The sequence below is a fragment of the Macrobrachium rosenbergii genome, chromosome 14 (genome assembly GCF_040412425.1).
Source record: "Macrobrachium rosenbergii isolate ZJJX-2024 chromosome 14, ASM4041242v1, whole genome shotgun sequence".
Lineage (NCBI taxonomy): Eukaryota > Metazoa > Arthropoda > Malacostraca > Decapoda > Palaemonidae > Macrobrachium > Macrobrachium rosenbergii.
In genome coordinates, this window is record NC_089754.1 from 47,484,771 (window position 1) to 47,494,770 (window position 10,000).

At 39.8% G+C, this 10,000-nt stretch overlaps 1 protein-coding gene across 8 annotated transcripts in view; it reads left to right on the forward strand.

The window, feature by feature from the left end:
* Positions 1 to 6,541: 6,541 nt before the first annotated feature.
* The window catches only part of LOC136846102 (innexin inx2-like), a 137,253-nt gene continuing 133,794 nt past the window's right edge, over positions 6,542 to 10,000 (forward strand). For 2 of the 8 annotated variants that reach the window (XM_067116839.1, XM_067116840.1), the window contains exon 1: positions 6,542 to 6,698. The gene's annotated coding sequence lies outside the window, so the exon portion shown is untranslated. Of the gene's footprint in view, positions 6,759 to 6,922; positions 8,098 to 10,000 lie in introns of those variants that run through there. The other 6 variants (XM_067116834.1, XM_067116836.1, XM_067116835.1 and 3 more) reach the window with 4 other exon arrangements.

A 10,000-nucleotide genomic window follows, 5' to 3' on the forward strand; every position in this document is an offset into this window, starting at 1 on the left:
CCAAAAAAAACTACAGGCGAAATTTCGGCGATAGGTGCCACACTCAATGTCAAGGTGAAATGTACGAACGCTTGCAAAACCCTGAAATCACTCCGGCTTCGTCGTACACGACACATTTAATGTAACATCTTTGCGGAACATACACCGAGATTTAATCCTTCCAATTAAATTCTTCCGTGGAAGAAAAACGCCAACATTCAAAGATGCAACGACAAGCAGATTTAGAATTAGTCGTCGCCAACAAACTCTAGATATCTGTCGGAAGCTAACGCCATTAGTTGGGGGTGGAAACAAACACAGGTGCATCTGAGAGTCTCAACGTCCGAAACACCTGCGCCACGCTTACGTGTAACGGTAAACCCTTACACACTCCGGATGTGTGTGTGTCTGTGTCTGTGTCCTTGCAGTGTGCCTTGACCTCCCTCTGGGATGTTTTCTGTGATTTAGTGCCAGTGTATTCCGTTGGCCATCCTGCGGTTGGTATTCTCGATGCATTTTCTCACTAAAATAAAACAAGAAGCGCGAGTGTAAAAAAAAAAAAGAAGTGTGAGTGTATTGATAAGTTCAGGTAATCCGGTTTCGCGGGAAAACTCTCTCTCTCTCTCTCTCTCTCTCTCTCTCTCTTCAGGGTAGAACTAGGTAAGGCAAAAGATGATTTTTGCATATCCGACCACCTGACAGGTCATCTTATTCTTCATTCTAGACGTACGAGCGCGTGCGCGCACAAACACACTTCACGCGCACATATACGGTATATATATGTATACATCTATATGTATACATATAAATACATATATATATAAATATACATATAAATATATATATATATATATATATATATATATATATATATATATATATATATATATATATATATATATTTATTAGCACTCCAACATGGAAAAGGAGAGATTATGAAAAGTCATCCCACTATATCTGAACGCACTGTGCATCCAAATTTTTTTTCAGTATAGCGCAGATAGTCCACGGCTAATTAACTCTACGCTTAGCTATCACACAATATTATGCCGGAAAACAAAATGTGTTTGGCGGATTGTATCGATAAATTCCAAGCAAAATTACTTGAATATCTGCCGCCCATCACTTTAGTTTTTGCTGAAAGAGGTACAGTACATTAACACACACACACACACACACACACACACACACACACATATATATATATATATATATATATATATATATATACATATATATATATATATATGAGGCTATCTATATATATATATATATATATATATATATATATATGAGCAACTTGTTTTATTCTAAAACACAAAAGTATCGAGACTAGGATCTCAGCCGCACCACGGATTTTCAGCATTCACCCATCCAACTGTTGACCAGACCCAACGCTGATCAAAGCAAATGGTCGGAAAAATCACAAGTCAAAATTTTCGAGTAGGGTCGATGTCGGTCCCGCTTTGAGTGTCCATTTGATTGAGTGGCTGTCAGTGTCGATAATTTCAGCAACATAAATTAAATCAAACATATCGAGAGAATTTCAAATCCGGTGCCTCCAAAGAGAAGACCTTAATTTTTAGTCATATTTCTCATTCGACACGTATTTCATATCTAATTCCTCAAATGACACTTCATTTGAGATCAGATTCCTAAAATGGCACTTTATTTCAAGGGAAATTCCCCAAATGACACTTCATTTGAGATCAGATTCCTAAAATGGCACTTTATTTAAAGGGAAATTCCCCAAATGACACTTCATTTGAGATCAGATTCCTAAAATGGCGCTTCATTTCACATCAAATTCCTCAAATGGCACTTCGTTTGAGGTCAGATTCCTAAAATTGCACTTCATTTCACATCAGATTCCTCAAATGACACTTCGTTTGAGGCCAGATTCCTAAAATAGCACTTCATTTCAGGTGAAATTCCTCAAATGACACTTCATTTGAGGTCAAATTCCTAAAACGGTACTTAATTTTACATCAAATTCCTCAAATGACACTTCATTAAGGTCAGATTTCTAAAATGGCACTTATTTAACATCAAATTCCTCAAATGACAATTAATTTCAAGTCAAATTTCTGGAATTACACTTTTTTTTTTCCAAGCCAGACACCTCAAATGACAGGACGATACTTAAAATTCCCTCATGACTCCCCAATTTAGGTCAACCTGATGGACTAAAAGTGGTCAAATTCTTTTCATGACACCTCATTTTAAGTTATTTAAGGTGAGACAGGTTTAATTACTCTTCAAAATAACTGTTTTTTAGTGCAAGCTAAAGTCTTTGCTCATACCATCTTAGTATCACGATAAAAATTATATTCATCTTGTTGCTTGACCTTGAAAGTCATCTTTGCGGATCAGCGGCCCTCCCCCCACCCCCCGCAACAGTCACTGTCTGTAGTACTGATTTTGGAAGTGAAATAAGTAAAATTCTTCACCAAGGTCACACTGATCCAGAGATGAAAAAAATAAATAAATAAATTTACTGCGTCCTAGTTGATAAATCTAAAGTAAAAAGTGTCGGCATCTGAGCTTTTGATACATTTATGCTACTTGCTGGTTACGAAACCTGAAATGGAGTGTTTGGGCGGTAAAGAAAATGAACGAAATCTCTAATGTAAACTGAATTCAGCTGTATGTAATTAGCTCATAAATTGATAAAAATGGTTATGGTTGCAGTTGTGCAAATGCCACAAAATGATCTTCATGTTTCTCCACTCTCTGCTCGACCTCGACTCTTCTTCTTCTTCTTCTTCTTCTTCTTCTTCTTCTTCTTCTTCTTCTTCTTCTTCTTCTTCTTTCTCCTCCTCCTCCTCCTCTCCTCCTCCTCCTCCTTCTTCTTCTTCTCCTCACAGTTATCATTACAGTATTATTCTAAAAAAAACATTTAGAGGTTCTTGTAGGATTCAGCAGGTTAAGTATGAATGTGGTGGTAATGTTCATTATCTTTTCTTTTCTTAGGAGACACCTCTCTCCTTCTTGGCACTCAAGAGTGGGTGGCACCAGGAGGCGTGAGCCTCTGGTTTTTCAGCACCACTTATTGGATGAGGTTGCTAGCCCCATGGCCTTTCTTTGACTCTGTACAGACGCTGCTACCCCATTCACAGCTCGGTCATCTGGCAGTGGCAGGTTGGATCTTACAAATGTGAACTCACTGTGCTACAATACAGGTGTGTGTATGCTTCACAATCTGTGGGTCAGAACATACGCCATAGTTGTCAAGAAGACCTATGTTTGTCTCTCTTGAGCTAAGCAATCATTATGTATCAGGTAGTCAGGTGATTATAGTGGCCATCAACACATGTGGACATGGGGAAAAAAAAGCTAACGACCTTATTCCATATTAACTGCTTTGAATGGAAGGGTCACGCCTTCCACGAACCAACGAAGGCAAAGGAATGCGAAGTTCATTCGGATTTTAAATCCTCAAATTATTATCTTGACTTCTGACATGCATATTTCCTTGGGCTGAGGTTTTAGTTTTCTGTAAAAGAAAACTATTGCGCTGGCTTTGTCTGACCGTCCAGACTTTCTTCTGTCCGCCCTCAGATCTTAAAAACTACTGAGGCTAGAGGGCTGCAAATTGGTATGTTGCTCATCCACCCTCGAATCATCAAACACCAGATTGCAGCCCTCTAACCTCAGTAGTTTTTATTTTATTTAAGATTAAAGTTAGCCATAAATCGTGCTTCTGGCAACGATATAGGATAGGCCACCAACGGGCAGTGGTTAAAGTTTCATGGGCTGCGGCTCACACAGCATTATACCGAGACCACCGAAAGATATGTCTGTTTACGGTGGCCTTGATTATACGCTGTAGCGACTGTACAGAAAACTCGATTGCGTTGAAGAAACTTCGGCGCAATCGAGTTTTCTGTACAGCCGCTACAGCGTAAAATCAAGGCCACTGAAAATAGATCCACCTTTCGGTGGTCTCGGTATAATGCTGTATGAGCCGCTGCCCATGAAACTTTAACCACTGCCCGGTGGTGGCCTATCCTATATCGTTGCCAGAAGCACGATTATGGCTAACTTTAACCTTAAATAAAATAAAAACTACTGAGGTTAGAGGGCTGTAATTTGGTATGTTTGATGATTGGGGGGTGGATGATCAACATACCAATTTTCAGCCATCTAGCCTCAGTAGCTTATAAGATCTGAGAGCGGACAGAAAAAGGGGGGACAGAGAAATGAGGACAGAAAAAGTGCGGACGGACAGACAAAGCCGGCACGATAGTTTTCTTTTACAGAAAACTAAAATGTAGAAGTTGTCAAGGGCCGAACGATTTAACAAATAGAAATATAACACATATAATAAAGAAAAGTTAACATGGGTCGGTCATGTATAGAGGAGGGGAGAAGGTAAGTTAGAATGAAGATATGATAGAAAAAAAAGGACAGTATATTATTTAGGGGAGTCAAGAGAAAGTTGACAAGCCTGCGCATTTTTCATTCCCCGAATGACGGCATGAAAGTGAAGATAACTTTCTATCTAGATCTGTCTTTTCTTAGGGAGGACATTTTTAATTTTTTTTTGCAGTGGAAAATGTTGTTTTTGTGCTTATAGCAGCTTTCACGGCGTGATTATTCAGTCGTGTCATGAGTAAACTCATAAGAAAACAACAATAACAATTCAAAAATGTCAAATCTGTTTTCCACTTCTATCGTACTTTATTTCCGAAAAATAAAATTGAAAATAAACCCCAGACCAAAAAAATATAAAAAATTGGAAAAGTGCCTTAATGTTAAAATCCACTTATCCTTGAAAATGCAGTTTACTCCAAAACAAAGCAAAAGAAACAAAAACTGTAACACAGCATCACAGGAATATGCTTTTCACATGAACAGTTTAGTTTGCAGAACACCCTCTCTGATCGTCTTACTACCATGATTTGGTACAATGAGACCTCATTATATGGGCGGGAATAAGGGTGTGTCCCATTATCCTCCTTCTCTCTTTCTCTTTCTCTCTCTAAGATTCATAGCACTAAAACGATCTGTTTCCTCATATGCTATTTTTTTTTTTTCTCTGATTTTATTATCATCTTTCTGATCTCTTCCCTAGCAAGTTATTTTTGTTCTCTCTGATTTTATTACCATCTTTCTGATGAGATCTCTTTCCTCGTAAGTTATTTTTTCTGATTTTATTAACATCGCTTTCTTTTCTGAATGTGAAATTCGATATGTCTGCTAGATTGTATCAGGCTTTAATTACAGCGTTTGAATTTGTAATACAAAGGACAGGAAAAAAAATAAAATAAAGAGGGTAATTGTTTTGAAAAACGCTTCGTAAACTGGAAGGAAGAAAAATTTCAAAAGTGAATTATTATTTTTATTAGTTCCATTTCCGAATACCATTCCCGCAATGCTTTACAAAAGCTCTCGCGTTCCTGCAAAGGACATGACGAATCTGAGTCAATAGTAATTATGACTTTGATTCAGATGAAGGGTGAATGACGTCACGAGCCTAAGGTTATAAAGATTGCATTCAAGGATTTAATTGTTCCCTGATGTACAGTACTAAAATTATTTTTAACTTTTCGTTAAATAATGAATTCAAAGTTTAAAAAAACTGCTACGTTTCATACAGGCTCGGTCGGTTGGCTTAACGAGTCCAGGGGTTCACACCAGACATCTTACTTCCTTCCACACTTTACCATACTTGGGGACCTCCTCTGGGCAAGGGCCTTTGCTGGCATAGGACCAGCTTATTCTGAACCAACCACATCTTGACTCACTGGGCTTGTTTGCATGAGTGGTTAAAGCTGAAACAAGGCACGGTTAAAGAAGTTGGACAGCGAAGTGAGAAGAGACCAAAGGTGCCAAATGAAAAGTAAAAGACAGGAAGCAATGCAACTGGGACCAAAGAGACAATGTAAAACATCTTCAGCCTTGTTTATGGTGCCCCACAGAGGGCACTTGTCAATCAGTAACTCCCCAGGAGAGCTCTGGTGTAATAACAAGTTGTTATAATGATGGAGATGACGAAGACGATAAATAGTGATGATGATGAACAAGAAATCGATTACGTCATCTACAATAACATTTTGATTCTGTAATTACATTCAGCGTTCTTTTGGTCTTCAAGACATCAGTCACTCAGAGCTTTTGCGAAGTATCTTTCTCTCATGGTTCATTTAAAAAACTATTCAAAATACTCCACGAAGGCAACGAAGTTTGGTCTAAATTTCTTCCGGATACGAATCTTCACTCACTAACATTGAAACGTGATATTTTCATTTCTTCATTAAAAAAAAAAAACACTGAATGAGTTAACTTATTGGAAATTCTTACTTAAAAATGTTGCACATTTCTGCGAAACAAACAAAAGCTCACATAGCCCTAGTAACAGCAAGATATTTTCCGGACATTCTGGTGCTTCTTCTATGTTTTGTGTAAAAATTTCCTTCCTGATTTGATAATGACTCGCAAATGTCACCAAAGAGCAAGCCATTAAGTCTCCTCCGCTCCTCCTGCATGCGGCAAGTGTCTCCGGGTGTCTGCCCGACTCCGACGCGCGAATTAAACGCGTCGGTTGCAGCTGAATTATCATTTGTTGATTGTTAAAACTCGTGGTTGGTGGAGGGGAGCGGGACGCCACTTACACCGGAAGCTCACAGTTTGCCGTGTAGGGTGTGCCAGGCCTGGTTGTTCCTGCAGGCTCTTCATCTGTCGCCCTCTCGCGCCCCGCCGACAGACAATCAGTGGTGAGACGTGAATTACCGTGGAAACAACAACGACGGGAGACGCGACGGACATATTGTTTTGTAAACGATTTCGGACGGAATGCAGCTCGGCTGGCCTTGCCGCCGTTCAAAGACCCCCCTCGTTTTTGTTCCCACCTGTGCGAAGATGGGGTTTCTGGTTCTGGTCGGGCGGAGGAAACTTGGACGTGCATGAGGCGGGCGGTTACAGTGATTGGCTTTCGGACGGGTTGTCGTCGTTGGTGTTCACTCTTGCTCCGACTTGTGTACGTCGAATCCGTTGAGTCTGACGCAATCCGACCGGTATCGTGGAGAGACGAGGGTGATGCCTGATGACCGCACGAAAACGTTAACGACTCTTGCAGTTTCGAGATCTCTTCATTGCGCTCTCTAGAAATTAGTTGTGATTGAAATGATCTTCGAGCTGCAGTTTTGCTGGTTACATAACAATAATTATGGGCCTACCGCAGTCTTGTCTGCCTGACAGAAGACACGGAGTGCTGCTCGTGAAGTGGGAGGCTTCATCAATAGATGAATGAAGTAAGGAAAAAATAAAAATCTAAGTTTATATCCTGTAGCGGTACCTCAGAGATGAGTATAAACTCTGCTCTGAGGAATTACTTGTAAGGAATAAGAGAATCAAATCAAGTTCGTCCAACCAACGGGCAACAAAGCAGAACATGACAACATATCAAGCTAAGAGTTGAACATTCAAGCACGCACGGTTGGACGATGATTAGGGATATTCGGGCGAAATCGAGTGAAATAAATCAAGCCCAAACATCTGTTGCACTGGTTACACCTGCGTATACTCTGAACACATGCTACATAACAGCGGCTGTAGGACGGACGTTCTTCGGTAAACAGTCAATATTGGACGGTGGTATGGAATAGCATCCTCAACAGTAGAGGCACTTGAACCCGCCTGGAAAGAGTAGCTGCTGGATGTAGCTGGGTGAAAAAGCTTCACAAATATACGAGTATATATATATAAAAAAGTAGATAACTGCAAAGGCAAAGGAAGAGAAGTCAGCAGTGATTCGCTTGATCTACGCCAGTGCATTTCGTGAGAGCTAATTAATGCACTGTTTACGAAACGAGTCAGTTGTAGTGTGCGCAGTTATTCCACCAGGGTTCGGATGGCGGCCTCTGATAAGCTTGACAAGAAAAAGCACCGGAAAGGAATGCTAAACTCGATTGCTCTTCGAAACCAGAATTTCTGAGCCCGGAACGGTTCTTTTCGAAACCAAAATTGTAATGGAAGCGTCATCATTTTCGTGTGATGCAATACCCAACGAGTTTCGTAGGCTGTTCACGGATCTTAAGCTTTACATAACACTGGCCCGTCAGTGTGAGGGTAGCGAAGCAAGCACTTTTTAACGCGAAGCAAAAAAGAATTCTTGTAAGTTCAACAGTTCAGGCCACAACATTGCTTCAGTTTGGATTGTCTAGGTTGTCAGGATGAAAGAAACAGAAACCTAGGTTGTCAGAGTGACAGAAACAGAAACCTAGGTTGTCAGGATGACAGAACAGAAACCTAGGTTGTCAGGGTGACAGAAACAGAAACCTAGGTTGTCAGGGGGTGACAGAAACAGAAACCTAGGTTGTCAGGGCAGGGTGACAGAAACAGAAACCTAGGTTGTCAGGGTGACAGAAACAGAAACCTAGGTTGTCAGGGTGACAGAAACAGAAACCTATAGGTTGTCAGGGTGACAGAAACAGAAACCTAGGTTGTCAGGGTGACAGAAACAGAAACCTAGGTTGTCAGGGCACCTAGGTTGTGACAGAAACAGAAACCTAGGTTGTCAGGTGACAGAAACAGAAACCTAGGTTTTCAGGGTGACAGAAACAGAAACCTATAGGTTGTCAGGGTGACAGAAACAGAAACCTATAGGTTGTCAGGGTGACAGAAACAGAAACCTAGGTTGTCAGGATGAAAGAAACAGAAACCTAGGTTGTCAGAGTGACAGAAACAGAAACCTAGGTTGTCAGGGTGACAGAAACAGAAACCTATAGGTTGTCAGGGTGACAGAAACAGAAACCTAGGTTGTCAGGTGACAGAAACAGGTTGTCAAACAGAAACCTATAGGTTGTCAGGGTGACAAACAGAAACATAGGTTGTCAGAGTGACAGAAACAGAGTGACAGAAACAGAAACCTAGGTTGTCAGGGTGACAGAAACAGAAAGAAACAGAAACAGAAACCTAGGTTGTCAGGGTGACAGAAACAGAAACCTATAGGTTGTCAGGGTGACAGAAACAGAAACCTAGGTTGTCAGGGTGACAGAAACAGAAACCTAGGTTGTCTGGGTGACAGAAACAGAAACAGTGACCAAAGCACAATTAAGAAATGCAAAATTATACACGCGCATACTTCGTATATTGGGTGCTTCGAGCTTTTGTCTATAGGCGTATATTTACAGACACTGGAGGAGCCTTTTGGATTTTCATCCTTTATTCTCACGCTGTCGTACACAACAAGAGTTCTTGACCTATTAAGACATATAGAAGACATCTAAGTGCTTGGGTTTTCTTGAGATGTATTCTTTGGCGCCATAGTTTTCAACTTGTAGATAATAAAAGGTTTCGCCTTCCTTTGGAAAGTCTTAATACCGAATACTTGTTTATCTACAAACTTATATTACCATACATTTACTTTTCATATTTTGTGTGACACTTTTATATCCTTTGCCATATTTTCTGACAAAATGTTCTTAATAGCATGGAAATAGGCAACCACATTAATATATTATTGCAGTTGATCTGCGATTTTTCATTTAAATATTTATATACTTAAGGTTTAGGGAAGGCGCTGTAATATAATTTCAGTACTGAAAACCCATTCTCAGAATGGAGAAACAAATCCACAGTTATGTATAAGCAATATATTTAAAGATAAATTCTGTAGAGATTTATTTTTAAATATATGTACACATACATAACTGTGGATTTCTTTCCCCATTTTAAGACTCATGCAACTGTGAGTAATTTTTAATCATCAGAATATCAGGCGTACCAATAATTTCCCTGAAAGCTTTGCCTTAGGAAGTAACTTTTCTTGGCGAAAACATCTATTGCCTTTGACGATATAATAGGAAACATAAACACCTTACCCGAGGATCTCCGTTTTTGTAAACAAATCTTTGAACGCTTACAAATTTCGACGTCTTGCAAAACTTTGAGCCCACTTAATCTTTGTTTCACATCCTTCATATGAGCTTCATCTTATGTTCTTCGTCTGCACTTTGTTTCATTCTCGTACCGATGAAATACAGTAATTTTATATACAAACATTTCAACCCGGAAT